At 36.1% G+C, this 25,005-nt stretch overlaps 1 pseudogene; it reads left to right on the top strand.

Moving 5' to 3' along the window:
* Positions 1–7,488: 7,488 nt before the first annotated feature.
* The window catches only part of LOC138858196 (uncharacterized), a 112,287-nt pseudogene continuing 94,770 nt past the window's right edge, over positions 7,489–25,005 (top strand).

Below are 25,005 nucleotides of genomic sequence, written 5' to 3'. Positions count from 1 at the left end.
AAAGAGTGGAGTGACACAGACATATGTACAAGAGGTAAAAAAGAACAAGTATCAAAAAAAAAAAAACAACGGGCGCGAAATAACACAAAATTTCACACGGGCGCGAATAGCAACATAACCACAACAAAAATACATGCATAATTAAAAAGAAAACGGGCGCGAGTCAAAACTAACAAAAAAAACATAATCACCTCAAAAGGACACAACAACAACCACACCAGCCTAATCAACACAGCGAAGCAGAAACTGGGAGAGAGCCACAAGCGGAAAAAGCAACACACAAGTACACCATACACACATATGGTATACAATATTGGCCCCAAAACCTCTTGGCGGACCCCATAGTGAGTCGTATCGTTTCCTATTCCTTTATTTTATCATGCATATATGTATGTAAAAATTACAGTTTTAAATATAATATTATATATAGAACCTGTAATAACAAATACGTTCACCAAACTACAACAGTTCGGTAAAATATATATAATACAATATATATATTATTAACAAAAAAAAATAATTCAATGCCTATTTATGCTTAGCTTCGTGTATTCAAATACACCATCAAGAAACAAAAAGCAAAAACAAATTCAAGTATATACTTGCAAATTTCTCCAGCAATACCCCTTGTGTTTAATAAAGCAATAAGCAGGATTGCATATAAAAAGTAAGCAAAGGCAAAATAGCAAACCTAAAACAAGACAGAGAAACAAAAAAAAAAACACAACAAACAAACATACATATATGCATATCGAAATAACGTTTATATATTACATCTCTATATATCGTTAAATATATATAATATTTTTAATAAACATATATACATAAAAAAATATATTTACAATGTGCATACGGTAAAATACCTGCACATTATTTACTTTGCTTTCGCGCTCTCTTCGCTGTGCGAACCTACATACATACACATTTATATACACAAACGGCAATTAATATATCTGTAACTTTATACCCTACTTTGGGACCTTATAAAGTTATTTAATATCAATTTCCAAAAAAGGAACCATTATCATAAATTTCGAATATAATCATACGGCATAGAATCTGCCTGTCTACCCTACGCTGGGTAATATTAAACTATACAAATTTTAAACATTCACTAAAAAGTGATTTTCAAATTGTGAATGAATAAACAAAGTGAAATAAAATGTCCTTAATTTTATTTTTTATTAAAACGTAAACAAAAAAAAAAAACTCTTAAAAAAAAAAATATATATATATATATATATAAATACATAAAATATTCTTTTAACAAGAACTAAAGTACATACGCATATGTACATCTATTCAAGCAAAACCTCTTGTTCTTGTTAAAACACAAGCAAGCAGGATTGCGAACCACACAAAAACGCATTGATCTCTCTAACGAGCTCTCAATTGCACACAAACAAAAATAATATTTAAATATACACATATTAAAACATATACAATTATAGTTGTACATATTTTTAAAGTCCACATTGGCATACACCCCGCCATACCCCTTGTAACAAACAAGCAGGATTGCGTACATAAAAAACTAAAAGCACATTGATCTCTTCAACGAGCTCTCAATTTCATTAGAAAATATACACACATACGCACAAACAATCCGTGCATACTTATGTACAAAGTGTATTGATCTCTTTAACGAGCTCTCATTTTCACGAGCACATAAATATATACTAACAAGTCCGTGTATTAGGGTGTACCTAAATATATCAACATAAGGACATAATAAGTATTATTAAATTAAAAGTGCCATTCTTAATAACTAAATTAAGAAAATTTAAATTACGCTCACAAATATATATTTAAAATAAAATACAAATTAAAAAATTATTTCGCAAGTAAATATTTATCTAGTCCGAAAAAAACTCGTATACAAGTATACGTAAAAGAGTATTCGGTATTAATTATCATTTATTGCTGCGTTTAAATCAGTTTACACTGAGAAAATTTTAATTAACTTTGACACATATAGTAATAAAAAACATAACAAAAATGGTTAATGACGATAAAAATCAAATTACACCTGCAGAAGCTACACGCGCAAGACAGGTTACAACAAAGCAAATAAAAGGCAAAAATATTTGTGCCACCAAATTCATTTCTGAGAGTGACAGATTAACACGATACTGCACTCGATTTTCATCTTCACCGATTCAAGACATCTCTGAATCGTTATTGGAAATAAAAAAACAAAATATTGACAATTTTTGGACTCGTCTCCAAACGGCTCATGACGCCATAGTAGATTATGACAATTCAGATCTACCATACGATTTTAAATCATCGGCTTACGCACGATACGAAAACTGTTTAGACCAGTACGAAGAAGGAAAAGCTATGATTTCTGATCAATTAAAGCTAATAAAAGCGATTGCACCTACTCCACATCCGAGAGTAGAGCTGCCACAAATTCTAAGTCAAGAGGCAAGTTCAGGCATCCATCTCGAGGTGCCCGCATGTGACACAGAAATATTTTATGGAGGTTATGAAGAATGGCCGTCCTTCCGGGACATGTTCACTGCCGTATATATCAACCATCCAAAATTATCAAAAGCGCAGAAATTGTATCACCTCCGATACAAAACAAAAGGTCAAGCAGGCGTCATAGTCAAACAGTTCGCACTAAATGACGACAATTTCAATTTGGCTTGGGAAGCTCTTAAATCAAGATTCGAAAACGAAAGAATATTGGTCGATAAACAAGTAACGACACTAATAAACTTGCCTAAAATTCAAAAAGAAACAAGTGAAGAATTTGTTAGACTACAATCCACTGTTTCTAATTGTTTGTCGGTTCTATCGACACAAAATATTCCCACAGACAGCTGGGACCGTATACTGGTAAACATATGCACCGCCGCATTACCAAAAAAATCGTTACTTTTATGGGAGCAATCGCTCTAATCACGAAAGAAATGCCCCACGTGGCAACAAATGAAAGACTTTCTTACTACCCAGTTCGAAATCGCTGAAAAGGTAGACAAAAAGCTAATTAAAACAAAAATGTACAACACGACCTAAAAAGAAGCTTCAATAGACCCCAAGCTAGTAACAAAAACAAATTAAACAGAAGCTTGTACAAAACGCAATCGTTCACATCTGAACAGAACAATCATACGTCATGCGAACTTTGCACGAGAGGGCATAAACTACAATCTTGCGAGATATTTAAAAAATTAAAAATTCACGAAAGAAACAATTTTATAAGATCAAAAAGATTATGTACAAATTGCTTGTCATATACTCATACTCATAAAAATTGTAAAAGCAAATTCAATTGCATCTACTGTCGAAAAAGACATCACACAATGCTTCATTACAGCCAATTTCCCATATCACCCCAAAAAAGCGCTTATACAAAAAGAACCACAGGTTTAGTTGTAACAACAACTCTTAAAAACCAAAATCCCGAACATTGCCAAAATACACCTTGCTCAAAGGCACAAAACACTCAAACGCTACACAGCGAAATACAAAATAGGGTATTACTACCCACAGCAGTTATCTCCACCGAACATCGAGGAGAACTCTACAAACTTAAAGCCCTATTCGACCAAGGATCACAACGATCTTTCATAGCGTCTAGGGCACAAAATAGGCTACAACTGCCAACAAAACAATCAAATTTTAAAATTACGGAAATGGGCGGAAGAGTAGTCCAAAACTCAAATAAAATCTGTCCCATTACCCTAATTTCCCCCCAAGCGGATAAGCGAATTGTAGCAGAAGCTATAGTTTTACCGCAACTTACTAACATGCTTCCAAGCTATCGCATAAATAGCAAGCATTGGCAAAAGGTTTCACACCTAAAGCTAGCAGATGCCAACTGCAACGCCCCCGCTCAAATAGATATTCTAATAGGCAGCGACCTTATACCGCAAATAATACTTGAAGGTGTTGGAAAAATTTCAACCACCCTTCTAGCCCAAAACACTATATTTGGTTGGATTCTAAGTGGACTAGTTACAGAACCAGTTTCCACATCAACAACTCAAGTTGACAAACATTCCAAAGAATCGCTTAATTCACAATTAAGGAAATTTCGGGAGTTAGAAAAACGCCCCCTTATAACGACTCTAGAAGATCAGTATTGTGAAGACTTCTACAAACCCACAACTACTCGATCAAATAATGGCCGGTACGTCATACAACTACCAATAAAGCCACAATTTTCCAACACTCTACATAATGGTACAAAAAACAAATTCAGTGTTTCCTCTGCCAATGTTCGAAACACCAATATATGTAATCCAAACATATCACCCAAATATAATAATACCTATTCCAAAAGATAATTTTTTGTACACCAATTTCCTTAAATTTTAAAACGACAGTACAACAAAAATACAGAGGATCCAATGAATCTGTCTAGTTTTAATATCCTACTGATTCAATACCTGCATTATCCCCAATAACAAAGAGGCAAATTTTATCCTCTGTGGCAAAATTTCGACTCCGCAGGATGGCTTTCGCCAATAATGATAAAAGTGCTGACTAAAAAATTATGGCTAGACGGAACCAACTGGGACGAACTAGCGAAACATATTCGCTTAGAAAACTGACCCCCCTTTACACACAATTTTACCCCAATTTTGCAACTACAAATACCATGTTGAGCGAACTATTCCCAAATTACCAACGCAAACCAGATTGCTTCGGCGACGGCTCAGAAAATCCATACTGCGCACCAATTCAAATTGAGCTATGTGGTAATGCCAAATAAGTACTGTGTATACTACCACACGCATTTCAACATGGCAAAATATAAATTATCTCGATACTCCGATTAGGAAATTATTCTAGCCTGATTGGAAAAAACACTTTATGCTAAGAAAACATGTATCCAATTGCACGTACACTCGTCCATGCGCGACACAATACACATAATTGCATGATACTCACATCCTTGAGCGATTGACCGTTCCCCCGAGCACTCAGAATAATTACCCACATTCCCAAATACAATTCAACAATAAAGTTTAGGGATTACCATACTCCCAATGCGATACAGTGCCTCATCTTACAAAAAACAAAGGTCGCACTTATCCCATCTATCTTAGCGCTCATCACATGGGTAGTTTATAGCAAACACTTTTAAAAGTTGCAAATCACACTTCAAAAAAGTGGGTAAAAATCATAAACCTTACTCTCGCAAGATCCCTCTTCAAATGTTTTCAAAGGAGCACCCATTCTGGCCATATCTGAGCCAGGTGTGGAGTCGCTATCCTTACTTAGTCATAATAAATAAATGGTAAATAACCGCCAATAAAAATTATAAACACAAAAACTCATATACTATTACTATAATAACAAGTCGTCAAAATAGTGAATCAATAAACACGCAAAATAAATTTGCTTACATTAAGCATTAATACCTATGGTACTTTAAAATCGATTTAAACCAAAATCTTACACTTAATATTCTGCGCCCTCGGCTACTCTACCAGCAGCATGCCGAAATACTTCCAACATTTACAGCCAATATGGGTAATACTAGGCAAAATATTTGCCTAGGTGGCCCAGGATGTTTAAATGAGCTAAGCCTCAGTAAATAAACACACCACACTCCGCGAAAAATTGGCGCACCCTAATGTAACGCACCACACCTGAAAACACTCACAGACGCACCACACCACACTCAACTTTTGAGAACACTACACATGATGACACACCATACAGGAACTTAACAAAAAGGACGGGATCATCGCACACACATCATTCGAATATACACGTCAGTCAACACGGTTTCTGCTTGCTATTTTTATTCGTTTTTCCGCCAACCACAATCCTGCGCGCTACATCCAATTCCTTTCGTCAACGCGCCTGAGCACTACATCGATCTCAGTTTGGCTCATCTTTGTGCCTAATCGGATTCAACGGCTTCAGCTTTCAACGTTCCCTGTTTTCGATCCGTATTTCTAGGCGTACAGCGTTTGCAAACGCATTATAAATATTTTATAATTGATTTAAACCTAAGCGTTAATAAATAAAAATTTATTAAGCTTATGTATACAAATTAAACGGGCGTTTTTGTTTACAATACTTAGTGAGAGTGTCTAAGTATTCACCATTATACATCACATCACAAAAACATTTCATCGGATACATTTAAAATAAATTTTTTTTTTTGTATATTATATTGTTTTACATTTTTTATTGGTGATTTTGAACGGCCGCAACAAATCCCACCATTTGCATATATATTTAGTAGCTTCAATCTGGCCGTTTCAATCGTCCCACTTGCGGAACGTCAAAACCTCCTCACTCCAGTTAACTGACAAAGTTGAGGAGGTGAAATCTACTTTCTTCTACAAATGTACTTTTTGGAAAAACAAGATTTCACATTTTAAGAATTAAATAATTGTTACGTAAAGTTTATTTACAAATTCATTAATGAAACATGAGCAATGTATGCTTACAATTATCTAAACTATTAACCATACATATACATAGATACGGATGTATTTAATTGCTTTTTTCCCATGTTTTGGTAAAATTTATGTTTTGAATAGTTGCAGTTTAAGTACAAAATTTACACATTGGCATTTCAGCTTTGTTGGCATCATGCCACCTAAGCTAACATGTACAAGCATAGCCTCTTCAAAATTTGTATGCAAATAGTCCTGTCGGACTAACAAAATAAAAGTAAAGTAAATCTAGCAATGTATGGCTGGAAATATATTTAGACATCAATTGCTAAACATTTACAATGTTCAGTCTCCATGGCAATACTACTAGCCTTCAGATTTTTAGCTAACTTTAATTGCCCGTCTGATGTCCCGTTTTCTCTGCTTCAAATTATTCGCTATTGGAGAGAATATATTGTAGGAACACGAAGTCCAGAACAAATCAGAATTGACGATAAACTGACAGAAGCAACTAGACAATAACCTTTCGTAGTTACCAGAATGTTCTAGAGACGAAGTTTTGTTAAAGATCTACTATAAAAGGGCTGCCAGACTGTGCAGGAAACACAGTAATAATTAGAGTGTTGTCGTGTAAACAGCAATTAAGCTATTAATAAGAAGAAGAGGTACAAATGTTAAGTGGCTGAAATTAGAAATAAAGAAATGTGTATAGCATTAAATTGGGAATTTTATTTAACAATCCAGTGATCGAACTCAAGAGTAAGTTGCAAGGTAAAAGAGAGAAATCCGTTACAAATTTTCCAAGAGAGAATTGTTTTAAAATGGCAAAGTCTAACGAACTGAAGATTCCACAACAACACAAAGGAGCTAGAAAAACGTTATTTAGCAACAAATGAAATAAAGTCCAAATTAAAACCAAGGTTATGAAAGGCCGTGGAAACATTAATGTTGACGAATATGTGTTTCACTTTAAAGGAAAAAACTACAAAGACAGAAGTAAAGGAGGAGGCTCAATGCTCGTCAAAGATTGTGGACATAAACAGGATTTTCACTATAACATCGCAGATGGGAAAAGAGCAGGAGGACATAGCAATCCCAATTATTCTCGTTAGAAATGCGATTGTCAACGCAGTTGGAAGAGCAGTTCGCAGCGCAAGATGAACGTATATCAGCGCAGGTCTCCTCACAGTTGGAAAGCAGTTCGCAGCGCAAAATGCACGTATATCAACACAGGTGACCTCACAAATAGCAGAAGAGTCCTCACAGAATTCGGAAGAGCGGCCCAAAATTAAAACTGAACTGGATGAGTTGAAAGATCGTCTCCGCGAGCTACAATTGAATCGGCCAATTCTGCCAAGGTAAAACTACCATCTTTTGATGACACTGTTCCATTCCACGATTTTAAACTTTAATTTTAAAAGACGGCATCTTCAAATAATTGGAAAGCAGAAGATAAAGTAGTTGCATTGTGCGTTGCATTGAAAGAATATGCAACGGAGATATTACAAACCATTCTAAACGGCGAGGCGAGTAGTTATGAAACGTTGATGGGTGCATTAGAAAGACGGTATGGTAGTGAGCACAGGAAGCAGATCTTTCCAATTGAGTTACGAAATCGCCGCCAGAAAGCCGATGGCTTCCTGAGGAGAGATTGAGAGGTAAGGTCACTTTGTTTATGCACATAAATCCGGGAAATACATCGAGGTTACGAAAATTCAGACCTACACGCTTCGCTGCATTAGCTGTCCAAAATTGACGTTTGCGGAACCCGTTTCGTATACTCTGGCACAGGAAACTGCACCTCTGCATAGCAGTCGAACATTTAAAGCTCATACGGTAGAAATAAAAGAACACACTTGGGTAAACCATTTATTTGAAAAAATTGAAAACATGCAGAAAGCACTGCAAAAATCTACAGAAACGCGTAAGAAAAATGATGGTGAGGTTAAATGCTTCAACTGCAAAAAAAGTGGCCATATTACACGCAACTTTAGCCAGTCCAATATAACAGTAGGACGTAAACGCAGAATTGAGGAAGATCAAGCAAATGTTAAATCTAACTTGACGAGCCAGCGAAAAGGGCCACGGGCTGGCTCCCGCAAGCAAATGCCCTGTAATCTCTATTTCAATAATAAGCAGGAATACGAGTAGCGTTACCGTAAGTAGACGGCAAAAAGCGCATACTGACTGTGGATACAAGATCGTAATTGGAAAGGAAGCCGTGTTACACAACTTGATAGTGGCAGATATCGTCGACGAAGTCATTACTGAAGTAGACTTTCCAGCGAATCAAGAAATCAAAATTGACATGAAGAACTGAATCTATACAAATATGGAAACACCACTTATGTTCTGTTACGATAATAAGTACAACGTTAGACGAGTGATGACAAAAGAGAGCCAGCAGATCCCACCAAAATCAGAAGCAGTTTTTTGGGCAGAAATAGAAGGAGACTATGGGCCAAGCAAACGGTGGACTGTTTGACAAGATAAACATGTTCCAGTAAGAGTACTTAATGAGTACAAGTTACCAAGCAATCTTTCCAAAGAAGCTATATAAGGGCAGTGTCAAAAGATTGAGGCCGTGATAAATTGCAAAATAGGTCTTGAGGAATATTCCATGGAGGAAAACGACATTTCGAACGAAATTAACGCATGGAACGAGGAACTAGAGGCAAACCATCAAAAGAAGACTTAACAGCTTCTTCTCAGATACTCATTCATATTTGATAAACACGAATCCAAACCAGGAAGAACCAAAGGTGTGAAACATTTTGCTAACACAGGTGATGCAAGATCAATTCGCCAGACTCCTCGAAGCGTCTCTTTAGCAAACCGTGAAGTTGAGAGCCAGACCATACGTGAAATAAGCGAAAAGGGCGTAATCGAACCATCAGAGGGTCCATGGATGGATCATCTGCAGTACTTGTGAAGAAGAAAGATGGAAACATGAGATTCTGTTTGGACTATAGAAGGTCGAATGATGTAACGAAGAAAGACAGTTATCCACTACCTAAAATCGATGACACGCTGGACTCGTTATCAGGCACAAAATGGTTATCAACAGTTAAACGAAAAACAAAGAAAACAGACGGACAGTCAGCGTTGCAGATGGTCTATGGCAATTTACCGCAATGCCTTTTGGATAATGTAACGCTCCTGCTACCTTTGAGAGACTTTTGGACCAGGTATTAAAAAGATTACACTGGAAGACTTGTTCGGTATACTTCAACGATATCATCATATTAGGTAAAACACCTTAACTATCTCACCAAGGTCCTCAACCTGTCGATATCCACTCTTCAAATACCCGATGTGTGAAAAGTCGGAAGAGTGGTACCACTACTGAAATCTGGGAAACCCGCCAACAAAGGGGAGTCTTATCGCCCGATATCTCTCCTTTCCCCAGTAGTGAAGACACTTGAGGCATTGTTATTCCCGTCATTCACTCACCACCTGAGCCTAGCAGATCATCAGCATGGCTTCCGAAAAAAGCACAGTAGCACCACAGCACTTAGCGTCATAAACGCCCAGATACTTCATGGCCTGAACCAGCAGCCACCCTGCGAGAGGACGATCCCCGTAGCGTTGGACTTGCCAAAAGCTTTTGACACAGTCAATCACACAACGCTTCTTGAGGATCTAGAACAATCAACGCTCCCTCCAGGGCTGAAGCGGTGGACTATGAACTACCTGCGCGGCTGGCATTCATCCGTACTGTTTCAAGGTCAAAACTCCAAACTTAGGAAAATTAAACAGGGTGTTCCGCAGGGCGGTGTCTTCTCCCCACTACTGTTTAATTTCTATATTTCGAAACTCCCCCAGCCACCAGCGGGAATTTCAGTGACCCCGTACGCTGATGACTGTACGATATTGACGTCGGGCAATGGAATCGATGGCATGTGTTCAAAAGTAAACAGCTACCTCTCCGATCTTCCTCGCTTCTTCTCTGCAAGGAGCCTAACACTCTCCCCCACTAAATCCACAGCGACCATATTCTCAAATTGGACGAAGGAGTACGGACTGGGCCTGAACATTTCAGTCGATGGCACAAAAATTCCGACAGTAAATAACCTTAAAATTTTAGGCGTCACATTGGATAGTCTGTGCTCTTTCACTCCTCACACGACCGCGATAACTGCCAAAGTACAGAGCCGCAACAAAATCCTCAAGCCGCTTGCCGGCAGCTCTTGGGGAAAAGACAAAGAAACGTTGTTGGCAACATACAAGGCAATCCGCCGGCCGGTCCTAAATTATGCAGCCTCAATATGGTCGCCTGGATGCAGTGACACGCAGAAGAAGAAGCTTCAGACCTATCACGGGATGCCTCTTGATGTCTCCAATCGAACACCTACATAGTGAGGCCCGTATGCTTCCGGTTAAGGAACACAACGAACTCCTCTTCAAGCAGTTTCTGCTGGGGTGCTTCGGTAGAAACCACCCCTGTAGTCGCCTGCTTGTAACGGAGCCGCCTCCTAGGAACATCAAGAGGTCTTTCCTTGATTACGTTGACGACATCAGGCAGTACGCCGATCGGACTTCAGACGCTGCGAACTTCAGACAGGTACTGACCGCCATTCACAGTGGAGCTATCAACACTTTCACCGACTCCCTCTCAGTGAATGGCGTATTACGAGTCAAACCACCACACATAGCAGATGTAGAGCTCGAGTTGCTTCGCGAAACCAGAGTGACCCTTGCGCAACTTCGTTCTGGATACTGTAGCAGGTTAGACTCCTACTTATCCAGAATAGACCCCGACATACCAAACACATGTCCTGCGTGCAATGAGTCTCCTCATGACACTAACCACCTCTTTGCACGCCCAACAAACCCCACCCATCTTACACCCTTCTCCCTATGGTCCGACCCCGTCGAAACAGCTCGTTTCCTGGGCCTACCGTTAGATGACCTCGACGACAACGAATCTGGAATTTATCCCCAAACGGGGATTAGGTAACCGTTACAACAACAACAACAACGAAATGAACACCTTAAGAGCTTGGAAGAGGTTTTCCAACAGATAGCTAGCGCTGGTCTAAAGCTGAGTCCAAAAAAGTGTTCCCTTTTCAAGAAAAAAGTTAGTTACTTAGGACACAAAGTGACAACGGAGGGCATTTGCACAGCTAATGAAAAGTAGAGACAGTAAAATATTGCCCCACTCCTTTAAATTTACATGAATTGCGGAGTTTCCTTGGACTGTGTACTTATTATCGACGATTCGTTTCAAGTTTTGCCAGCGTAGCTAGTACCTCCATGCCTCCATGAACTCACGAAAAAGAACCGAGTTTTTGAAATAAAAAGAACATTAAAATATAAAAAGTTTGAATTTTGCAGAACAGATGAAATTTATAGATTTTTTTTGAAACAGGCTGAAATAAATCCTTAAATATATATATATTTCTGTAATATGTTTCATTTTTTGTTTTTGTTAGCCTTATGTGTTATAAGCGATCCTGATTGTTGCTTGATTAACCCAAGGGGTATCGCTGGAAATATGGCAGGTAGGAATACTTGACTTTGCAAAAATTTTTTTTCTGAAAGAATATAACGATGTGTTTGGAGACACAAAATAAGCTGAGGCAGATACCGTATATTTTTTTCTTTTTCAGTTATTTTGTTCCGTTATTTATTTCCAACGAAATACCGATAAAACTGTAAATTAACATACATATGTACATATGTGCATAAAATGCCTCTATTTTCAAATTTAATTGGAATGGACTCACTTTTTTTGCCACCAAGAGGTTTTGGGAGTAATACTTATGTATGTGTATGCTTCTTCTCTGTTATGCTCCTCGGTTTCCTCTGTTTTAATATTTTTTGTTTTGTCTCCGGAGTTTTGAATGTGCGTTACTGTCCACCTCTCTGCGTGCTTTGTGAATTTATACCCGTGCTTTATGTTGATTCTTAGTTTGTGTTAAATCGCGCCCTCTTTTAATTTTTGGTGATTTTTTGTGTTAGTTTTGTATATCCATTGATTTCGCGCCCGTTGTTGTAATTTTATTTAACCACTGTTAGTATGTATTTAGGTATGCATATATGTACTTATATTAGTACTTTTGACCTTTCCGTTTTTGGTTTTTTTTTTTGTAATTTATGTTTGTATAAGTATAAATCACTTTAATTTTTACGTTTTTTCTTTTTTTTTCGATAGGTACGTGTGAAAGAGGCTCGAAGGACCATTTGGTGATTTCACTTTTTTTTCACCTTGGGTGCGGTGTTATACTCACTTGCACTATTGCACTACATTTAGTTAAAAACTCTTGAATTAATTTTTAAATTCTGTACGTAATTTCACGTTAATATATATTTTGAAAATACTTTATTATATTATATATCAAGTTCACTTTCTTATATATTTTTTAAAATAATTTATAATGTAACAAGTTTAGTGTGGGTGTATGGTGTAGGTGTATAGTGTGGTTGGTTAATTGTATATGGTTGTGTTGTTGAGTGATATGGTGTGTTTTAGGTGGTGTATGATGTTGCATTGTATTATGTCGTGTTGTATGATGTTGTACGGTGGATTATGTGCTTAGTTGCAAAATGTCGCGGGATCAGAAGTCGCATGAACAATACTTAATAAAATGATTTAGATTGTTAGCTCTAATATAATTTTTGTCATTTACAGTTTTTAATAATCTTCAACTGAAAATTAATACCATTATACATCACATCACAAAAACATTTCATGGGATACATTTAAAATTAATTTTTTTTTTTGTATATTATATTGTTTTACATTTTTTATTGGTGATTTTGAACGGCGGCAACAAAACCCACCGTTTGCATATATATTTAGTAGTTTCAATCTGGCCGTTTCAATCGTCCCACTTGCGGAACGTCAAAACCTCCTCACTCCAGTTAAATGACAAACTTGAGGAGGTGAAATCTACTTTCTTCTACAAAACTTTTTGGAAAAACAAGATTTCACATTTTAAGAATTAAATAATGGTTACGTAAAGTTTATTAACAAATTTAATGTATTTAATTGCTTTTTTCCATGTTTTGGTAAAATTTATGTTTTGAATAGTTGCAGTTTAAGTACAATATTTACACATTGGCATTTCAGCTTTGTTGGCATCATGCCACCTAAGCTAACATGTACAAGCATAGCCTCTTCAAAATTTGTATGCAAATAGTCCTGTCGGACCAACAAAATAAAAGTAAAGTAAATCTAGCAATGTATGGCTGGAAATATATTTAGACATCAATTGCTAAACATTAACAATGTTCAGTCTCCATGGCAATACTACTAGCCTTCAGATTTTTAGCTAACTTTAATTGCCCGTCTGATGACCCGTTTTCTCTGCTTCAAATTATTCGCTATTGGAGAGAATATATTGTAGGAACACGAATTCCAGAACAAATCAGAATCGACTATAAACTGACTGAAGCAACTAGGCAATAACAATTCGTAGTTACCAGAATGTTCTAGAGACAAAGTTTTATTAAAGATCTACTATAAAAGGGCTGCCAGACTGTGCTGGAAAAGGACACAGTCCTAATTAGAGTGTTGACGTGTAAACAGCAATTAAGCTATTAGTAAGAAGAAAAGATACAAGTGTTAAGTGGCTGAAATTAGAAATAAAGAAATGTGTATAGCATTAAATTGGGACTTTTATTTAACAATCCAGTGAGTTACAAGGTAAAAGATTTATCGAGAAATCCGTTACAAATTTTCCAAGAGAGAATTATTTTAAAATGGCAAAGTCTAACGAACTGAAGATTCCACAACAACACAAAGGAGCTAGAAAAACGTTATTTAGCAACAAATGAAATAAAGTCCAAATTAAAACCAAGGTTATGAAAGGCCGTGGAAACAGAAAAAATTAATGGTGACGAATATGTGTTTCACTTTAAAGGAAAAAACTACAAAGACAGAAGTAAAGGAGGAGGCTCAATGCTCGTCAAAGATTGTGGACATAAACAGGAGTTTCACTATATAATCGCAGATGGGAAAAGAGCAGGAGGACACAACAATCCCAATTATTCTCGTTAGAAATGCGATTGTCAACGCAGTTGGAAGAGCAGTTCGCAGCGCAAGATGCACGTATATCAGCGCAGGTCTCCTCACAGTTGGAAAGCAGTTCGCAGCGCAAAATGCACGTATATCAGCACTGGTGACCTCACAAATAGCAGAAGCGTCCTCATAGATTTCGGAAGAGCGGGCCAAAATGAAAACTGGACTGGATGAGTTGAAAGATCGTCTCCGCGAGCTACAATTGAATCTGCCAATTATATCAATCGCTTCTGCCAAGGTAAAAGTACCATCATTTGATGACACTGTTCCATTCCACGTTTTTAAACTTCAATTTTAAAAGATGGCATCTTCAAATAATTGGAAAGCAGAAGATAAAGTAGTTACATTGTGCGTTGCATTCAAAGGATATGCAACGGAGATATTACAGACCATTCTAATCGGCAAGCCGAGTAGCTATGAAACGTTGATAGGTGCATTAGAAAGACGGTATGGTAGTGAGCACAGGAAGCAGATCTTCCCAAATAAGTTACGAAATCGCCGCCAGAAAGCCGATGACTCCCTGAGGAGAGATTGAGAGGTAAGGTCATTTTGTTTATGCACATAAATCCGGGAAATACATCGAGGATACGAAAATTCAGACCTACACGCTTCGCTGCATTAGCATGTCCAAAATTGACGTTTGCGGAACCCGTTTCGTATACTCTGGCACAGGAAACTGCACCTCCGCATAGCAGTCGAACATTTAAAGCTCATACGGTAGAAATAAAAGAACACACTTGGGTAAACCATTTATTTGAAAAAATTGAAAACATGCAGAAAGCACTGGAAAAATCTACAGAAACGCGTAAGAAAAATTATGGTGAGGTTAAATGCTTCAACTGCAAAAAAAGTGGCCATATTACACGCAACTTTAACCAGTCCAATATAACAGTAGGACGTAAACGCAGAGCTGAGGAAGATCAAACAAATGTTAAATCTAACTTGGCGAGCCAGCGAAAAAGGCCACGGGCTGGCTCCCGCGAGCAAATGCCCTGAAATCTCTATTTCACAAGTAGGCAGGAATACGAGTAACGTTACCGTAAGTAGACGGCAAAAAGCGCATACTGACTGTGGATACAAGATCGTAATTGGAAAGGAAGCCGTGTTACACAACTTGATAGTGGCAGATATCGTCGACGAAGTCATTACTGAAGTAGACTTTCCAGCGAATCAAGAAATCAAAATTGACATGAAGAACTGAATCTATACAAATATGGAAACACCACTTATGTTCTGTTACGATAATAAGTACAACGTTAGACGAGTGATGACAAAAGAGAGCCAGCAGATCCCACCAAAATCAGAAGCAGTTTTTTGGGCAGAAATAGAAGGAGACTATGGGCCAAACAAACGGTGGACTGTTTCACAAGATAAACATCTTCCTGTAAGAGTACTTAATGAGTGCAAGTTACCAATCAAACTCTCCAAAGATGCTATGTAAGGGCAGTGTCAAGAGATTGAGGCCGTGATAAATTGCAAAATAGGTCTTGAGTAAGATTCCATGGAGGAAAACGACATATCGAACGAAATTAACGCATGGAACGAGGAACTAGATACAAACCATCAAAAGAAGACTTAATAGCTTCTTCTCAGATACTCATCCATATTTGATAAACACGATTCCAAACCAGGAAGAACCAAAGTTGTGAAACATTTTGTTAACACAGGTGATGCAAGATCAATCCGCCAGACTCCTCGAAGCGTTTCTTTTGCAAACCGTGAAGTTGAAAGCCAGACCATACGTGAAATAAGCGAAGAGGGCGTACTCGAACCAGCAGAGAGTCCATGAATGGATCATCTGCAGTATTTGTGAACAAGAAAGATGGAAACATGAGATTCTGTGTGGACTATTGAAGGTTGAATGATGTAACGGTGAAAGACAGTTATCCACTACCTAAAATCGATAACACCTCGTTATCAGGCACAAAATGGTTATCAACACTTAAACGAAAAACAAAGAAAACAGACGGACAGTCAATGTTGCAGATGGTCTATGGCAATTTACCGCAATGCCTTTTGGATTATGTAACGCTCCTGCTACCTTTGAGAGACTTATGGACCAGTAATTAAAAAGATTACACTGGAAGACTTGTTCGGTATACCTCAACGATATCATCATATTAGGTAAAAGCTTCGATGAACACCTTAAGAATTTGGAAGAGGTTTTCCAACAGATAGCTAGCGCTGGTCTAAAGCTGAGTCCAAAACAGTGTTCCCTTTTCAAGAAAAAAGTTAGTTACCAAAGACACAAAGTGACAACGGAGGGCATTTGCACAGCTAATGAAAAATAGAGACAGTAAAATATTGCCCCACTCCTAAAAATTTACATGAATTGCGGAGTTTCCTTGGGCTGTGTACTTATTATCGACGATTCGTTTCAAGTTTTGCCCGCGTAGCTAGTACCTCCATGCCTCCATGAACTCACGAAAAAAAACCGAGTTTTTGAAATAAAAAGAACACTAAAATATAAAAAGTTTGAATTTTGCAGAACAGATGAAATGTATAGATTTTTTTTGAAACAGGCTGAAATAAATCCTTATAATATATATATATTTCGGTAATATGTTTCATTTTTTGTTTTTGTTAGCCTTATGTGTTATAAGCGATCCTGTTTGTTGCTTGATTAACCCAAGGGGTATCGCTGGAAATATTGCAGGTAGGAATACTTGACTTTGCAAACATTTTTTTTTTTGGAAGAATATAACTGTGTGTTTGGAGACACAAAATAAGGTGAGGCAGATACTGTATATTTTTTTCTTTTTCAGTTATTTTGTTCCGTTATTTATTTCCAACGAAATACCGATAAAACTGTAAATTAACATACATATGTGCATAAAATGCCTATATTTTCAAATTTAATTGGAATGGACTCACTTTTTTGCCGTTAAGAGGTTTTGGGAGTAATACTTATGTATGTGTATGCTTCTTCTCTATTTCCTCGGTTTCGTCTGTATTAATTTTTTTTGTTTTGTCTCCGGGGTTTTGCCTGTGCGTTACTGTCCTCCTCTCTGCGTGCTTTGTGGATTTATACCCGTGCTTTATGTTGATTTTTTCTCTTAGTTTGTGTTAAATCTCGCCCGTTTCTAATATTTGGTGATTTTTATACTCTCGGAACCAGTTGCTACAGAGTATAATAGTTTTGTTCACCTAACGGTTGTTTGTATCACCTAAAACTAATTGAGTTAGATATAGGGTTATATATATATAAATGATCAGGATGTAGAGACAAATTGAAATCCGGTTGACTGTCTGTCCGTCCGTGCAAGCTGTAACTTGAGTAAAAATTTTGATATGTTTATGAAACTTGGTAGACATGTTTCTTGGTACCGTGAGACGGTTGGTGAGCGTAATCGGACCACTGCCAAGCCCACAAAACGCCATTAATCAAAAACAAATAAATTGCCATAACTAAGCTCCGCAAAAAGATACAAGACTGTTATTTGGTACACAGGATCACATTAGAGAGGGGCATCTGCAGTTAAATTTTGGGCGTGGTCCCGCCTCTAATAGGTTTAATGTGTATATCTCCTAAACCGCTAACGCTGTAATAACAAAATTCACTGGAAGCAAATACTTTTAGCACTTCTATTGACGGTGTGAAAATAGTTGAAATCGGGTGGCAACCCCGCCCACTCCCCATATAACGGTACTGTTAAAAACTACTAAAAGCGCGATTAATCAAGCACTAAACACGCCAGAGACATTAAATTTTATCTCTGGGATGGTATGAGATGACTTTATAGGAACCGCGTTCAAAATTAGACAGTGGGCGTGGCACAGCCCACTTTTAGGTGAAAACCCATATCTTGAGATTTGCTTAACCAATTTCAACAGAATTCGGTACATAACGTTATTTTCATATTTCTATGTTATAGTGCGAAAATGGCCGAAATCGGACTACAACCACGTCTATTTCCCATATAACACCATTTTCAATTCCATCTGATTCTTTCACTTTCCACTATGCATATCAAGCAACAATGATTATATCGGGGTAAAACTTTGGGTGAATTTTACGTTTAAAGTATGCCACCTTGTGAGCAAAAATTGTCTAAATCGAACCAAAACTGTTCAAGCCCCTAAGTACTAAATATGTGGACCCCAGTGCCTATAGTTGACCTTCTACCGAAAATATCAGCCAATCCACAAAGAAATCTCAAACGAGTATACCATTTGACTTTGCGAGAGTATAAAATGTTCGGTTACATCCGAACTTAGCCCTTCATTACTTGTTTGTGTTAGTTTTGTATATCCATTGATTTCGCGCCCGTTGTTGTAATTTTATTTAACCACTGCTGCATATATATACTTATATTAGTACTTTTGACCTTTCCGTTTTTGGGTTTTTTTTTTTTTATTTACGTTTGTAGAAGTATTAATCACTTTAATTTTTACGTTTTTTAATTTTTTTCGATAGGTAATTTTTGAAAGAGGCTCGAAGGACCATTTGGTGATTTCACTTATTTTTTCACCTTGGGTGCGGTGTGATACTCACTTGCACTATTGCACTATATTTAGTTAAAAATTCTTTAAATAATTTTTAAACTCTGTACTTAATTTCACGTTAATATATATTTTGGAAATACTTTATTATATATCAAGTTCACTTTCTTATATATATTTTTTTTTAAATTTATAATGTAACAAGTTTAGTGTGGGTGTATGGTGTAAGTGTATAGTGTGGTTGGTTAATTGTATATTATTGTGTTGTTGAGTAATATGGTATGTTGTAGCAGAGAACTTAAAACAATGAGAAGGTGCAAATTGAATTTTGTATGATGCTCGATTGGTTGGCTGAAAATTTGAGATCAAGGAGTTCACCACTTTCTGTATAGTTTTGCTGTTATTTAACAAAAATGAGAATTTTTAACAGCGTTCTCTGACAAAATACAATGAAATGAAATAGAAAACAAGAAATACAAATGCCACTTCACATATGCATGATTATTTTTTGCCATATAAACGATTTTTATGATGATATGATTTTTTTGCACAAATGCTACATTGATAAAATTGAAAGATTATGCAAAAAATGATATTTTACTATTTTTATAATTTTCTAATTTCAATTTTTACAGAATTAATAATTTATGTATGTACATCAATATGTTATATTATATAATATAGTAATATATTATCAATTATCAATAAATACATGTGAGCGCACTGCTCTATATGCAAGTATGTATGTACAAATATGCATATGACCGCGCAAAATAAGTAATGCATACACAAATCTACATACATTTAAGCGTACAAATGTAAGTACGTCAGCCAATAGGAAAAATACAAACATTGTTGTACAAAAACAACAATTGTCTCAAATAGCATCAGCACTAGAAATCAATATGGCAGCCAAATTGACAAATCCTAAATTTGTAGTAAATCACACAACAACCACATTTTCATTCATGAACGCTGGCGCACAAGCAATAAGCTAAGTCGTTTCATTCATAAAAGCAAACGCCTTACACATCTCCCCGAGCATGTGTTTGTCTACAAGCGTCTTTTCGCGACGATGGCAAAAGCTAAAAATCATAAATTGAACAAATTTCTGATATTCCCTCTAAAACGGAAAAGTGACAACCCCTCAAATATGAGTATTAAAATATTTTAGAATAAAAGTGACAACATAGTAAATTTGTCGATTTACAATTCAAGAAACATTTTAAAGAAAATATTCAATATTCCTCTGATTTATGTATACAGTAAACCCCGGTTAAGTATTACTCCTCCAATCCCTCTTATCTGCCGGTGTCTTGCTGCATCTCACTTTTTTTTTCTTAATTTTTTAAAGAAAACGGTAATTTTTTTTTAAATACATAGAAATAATTTTTTTTGGTACCACTCGCTTAAGTACCATAATCGCTTATGTACTACAAAGCACAAAAAATCTGCATCTTTGGTTTTGGCACTTAACCGGGATTGACTGTATTTGTCAAAGAATTTACGTAAGTACGTTCGAATTTTTTGTACACACATTGACTTTGCACTTGCCCATATGCGATGTATGTTTGTAAGAGTGTGTATGGCACATCTCGGATTTTCTACCAACAACACAATGTTTTGACGCTTTGTCGTCGCGACAGTTCTTCGACAGATTGACTCTTTGACATAAAAGCAAAAAATGTGTCAACGGAGATTTCACATGAAGTAATTAGTGTACATATCTACATAAAACTACATACAAATGTGTAAACGACATAATATATGTATGTCCTGTTACATATGTTTACACATGCATTTGAAAAGAAAAATTGAAGTATGAATGTGAAATACCGACGGCAAAACACAATTCTGTACTTTTATGACTCCATAATGGTGTCAAGTACAATTAATGAATTATTTTAAGAAATATATCAAAATAATTTATTAGTAATAATTTAAAAGTATTTTGATATATTTCTCATAATAAAGAAAAAATGAATTAACATAAAATAATTTAAAAAATAATAAATAATAGTTCAATAAAAGGGAAGTTTTGCTCACATATTATATTCTCTTCAATTGGTTATGTTAAGAGAGCGTATGTGTACAGATTCATCGCTATTATAAAAGCGAAAAATGTTATTTGTTTCTCGTTCATCTGTGAACTCCTTGATAAATTCCTACAAATTGTTCGCTGTCGAACCTGCACCTTCTCATTGTTTTAAGTTCTCTGGTTGTAGGTGGTGTATGATGTTGCATTGTATGATGTTGTACGGTGGATTGTGTGCTTTGTTGCAAACTGTCGCGGGATAAGAAGTCGCATGAACAATACTTAATAAAATGATTTAGATTGTTAGCTCTAATATAATTTTTGTCATTTACAGTTTTTAATAATTTTCAACTGAAAATTAATACCATTATACATCACATCACAAAAACATTTCATCGGATACGATTAAAATTAATTTTTTTTTATATTATAATGTTTTACATTTTTTATTGGTGATTTTGAACGGCGGCAACAAATCCCACCGTTTGAATATATATTTGGTAGTTTCAATCCGGCCGTTTCAATCGTTCCACTTGCGGAACGTCAAAACCTCCTCAATCCAGTCAACTGACAAAGTTGAGGAGGTGAAATCTACTTTCTTCTACAAATGTACTGGAAAAACAAGATTTCAGATTTTAAGAATTAAATATTTGCTACGTAAAGTTTATTTACAAATTCATTAATGAAACATGAGCAATGTATGCTTACAATTATCTAAACTATTAACCATATATATACATACATACGGATGTATTTAACTGCTTTTTTTCCATGTTTTGGTAAAGTTTATGTTTTGAATAGTTGCAGTTTAAGTACAAAATTTACACATTGGCTTTCAGCTTTGCTGGCATCATGCCATCTAAGCTAACATGTACAAGCATAGCCTCTTTAAAATTTGTATGCAAATAGTCCTGTCAAACCAACAGAATAAAAGTAAAGTAAATCTAGCAATGTATGGCTGGAAATATATTTAGACATCAATTGCTAAACATTAACAATGTTCAGTCTCCATGGCAATATTACTAGCATTCAGATTTTTAGCTAACTTTAATTGCCTGTCTTGATGTCCCGTTTTCTCTGCCTCAAATTATTCGCTATTGGAGAGAATATATTGTAGGAACACGAATTCCAGAACAAATCAGAATCGACTATAAACTGACAGAAGCAACTAGACAATAACAATTCGTAGTTACCAGAATGTTCTAGAGACGAAGTTTTGTTAAAGATCTACTATAAAAGGGCTGCCAGACTGTGCAGGAAACACAGTCCTAATTAGAGTGTTGTCGTGTAAGGAGCAATTAAGCTATTAGTAAGAAGAAGAGGTACATGTGTTAAGTGGTGGTGAGGTACAAGGTAAAAGATTTATCGAGAAATCCGTTACAAATTTTCCAAGAGAGAATTGTTTTCAAATGGCAAAGTCTAACGAACTGAAGATTCCACAACAACACAAAGGAGCTAGAAAAACGTGATTTAGCAACAAATGAAATAAAGTCCAAATTACAACCAAGGTTATGGGAGGCCGTGGAAACAGAAAACATTAATGTTGTCGAATATGTGTTTCACTTTAAAGGAAAAAACTATGAAGATAGAAGCAAAGGAAGAGGCTCAATGCTCGTCAAAGACTGTGGACATAAACAGGACTTTCACTATAACATCTAAGATGGGAAAAGAGCAGGATGCACGTATATCGCAAATGCCAGCGCAAATGTTCCATCCAGATATCAGCACCGTTGTCCTCACAGTTGGAAAGCAGTTTCCTTGGGCTGTGTACTTATTATCGACGATTCGTTTCAAGTTTTGCCCGCGTAGCTAGTACCTCCATGCCTCCATGAACTCACGAAAAAAAACCGAGTTTTTGAAATAAAAAGAACACTAAAATATAAAAAGTTTGAATTTTGCAGAACAGATGAAATGTATAGATTTTTTTTGAAACAGGCTGAAATAAATCCTTATAATATATATATATTTCGGTAATATGTTTCATTTTTTGTTTTTGTTAGCCTTATGTGTTATAAGCGATCCTGTTTGTTGCTTGATTAACCCAAGGGGTATCGCTGGAAATATTGCAGGTAGGAATACTTGACTTTGCAAACATTTTTTTTTTTGAAAGAATATAACTGTGTGTTTGGAGACACAAAATAAGGTGAGGCAGATACTGTATATTTTTTTCTTTTTCAGTTATTTTGTTCCGTTATTTATTTCCAACGAAATACCGATAAAACTGTAAATTAACATACATATGTGCATAAAATGCCTATATTTTCAAATTTAATTGGAATGGACTCACTTTTTTGCCGTTAAGAGGTTTTGGGAGTAATACTTATGTATGTGTATGCTTCTTCTCTATTTCCTCGGTTTCGTCTGTATTAATTTTTTTTGTTTTGTCTCCGGGGTTTTGCCTGTGCGTTACTGTCCTCCTCTCTGCGTGCTTTGTGGATTTATACCCGTGCTTTATGTTGATTTTTTCTCTTAGTTTGTGTTAAATCTCGCCCGTTTCTAATATTTGGTGATTTTTATACTCTCGGAACCAGTTGCTACAGAGTATAATAGTTTTGTTCACCTAACGGTTGTTTGTATCACCTAAAACTAATTGAGTTAGATATAGGGTTATATATATATAAATGATCAGGATGTAGAGACAAATTGAAATCCGGTTGACTGTCTGTCCGTCCGTGCAAGCTGTAACTTGAGTAAAAATTTTGATATGTTTATGAAACTTGGTAGACATGTTTCTTGGTACCGTGAGACGGTTGGTGAGCGTAATCGGACCACTGCCAAGCCCACAAAACGCCATTAATCAAAAACAAATAAATTGCCATAACTAAGCTCCGCAAAAAGATACAAGACTGTTATTTGGTACACAGGATCACATTAGAGAGGGGCATCTGCAGTTAAATTTTGGGCGTGGTCCCGCCTCTAATAGGTTTAATGTGTATATCTCCTAAACCGCTAACGCTGTAATAACAAAATTCACTGGAAGCAAATACTTTTAGCACTTCTATTGACGGTGTGAAAATAGTTGAAATCGGGTGGCAACCCCGCCCACTCCCCATATAACGGTACTGTTAAAAACTACTAAAAGCGCGATTAATCAAGCACTAAACACGCCAGAGACATTAAATTTTATCTCTGGGATGGTATGAGATGACTTTATAGGAACCGCGTTCAAAATTAGACAGTGGGCGTGGCACAGCCCACTTTTAGGTGAAAACCCATATCTTGAGATTTGCTTAACCAATTTCAACAGAATTCGGTACATAACGTTATTTTCATATTTCTATGTTATAGTGCGAAAATGGCCGAAATCGGACTACAACCACGTCTATTTCCCATATAACACCATTTTCAATTCCATCTGATTCTTTCACTTTCCACTATGCATATCAAGCAACAATGATTATATCGGGGTAAAACTTTGGGTGAATTTTACGTTTAAAGTATGCCACCTTGTGAGCAAAAATTGTCTAAATCGAACCAAAACTGTTCAAGCCCCTAAGTACTAAATATGTGGACCCCAGTGCCTATAGTTGACCTTCTACCGAAAATATCAGCCAATCCACAAAGAAATCTCAAACGAGTATACCATTTGACTTTGCGAGAGTATAAAATGTTCGGTTACATCCGAACTTAGCCCTTCATTACTTGTTTGTGTTAGTTTTGTATATCCATTGATTTCGCGCCCGTTGTTGTAATTTTATTTAACCACTGCTGCATATATATACTTATATTAGTACTTTTGACCTTTCCGTTTTTGGGTTTTTTTTTTTTTATTTACGTTTGTAGAAGTATTAATCACTTTAATTTTTACGTTTTTTAATTTTTTTCGATAGGTAATTTTTGAAAGAGGCTCGAAGGACCATTTGGTGATTTCACTTATTTTTTCACCTTGGGTGCGGTGTGATACTCACTTGCACTATTGCACTATATTTAGTTAAAAATTCTTTAAATAATTTTTAAACTCTGTACTTAATTTCACGTTAATATATATTTTGGAAATACTTTATTATATATCAAGTTCACTTTCTTATATATATTTTTTTTTAAATTTATAATGTAACAAGTTTAGTGTGGGTGTATGGTGTAAGTGTATAGTGTGGTTGGTTAATTGTATATGGTTGTGTTGTTGA

This window comes from Bactrocera oleae, chromosome X, assembly GCF_042242935.1.
Source record: "Bactrocera oleae isolate idBacOlea1 chromosome X, idBacOlea1, whole genome shotgun sequence".
In the NCBI taxonomy this organism is placed as follows: domain Eukaryota; kingdom Metazoa; phylum Arthropoda; class Insecta; order Diptera; family Tephritidae; genus Bactrocera; species Bactrocera oleae.
This window is presented reverse-complemented; position numbering and strand designations above follow the sequence as displayed.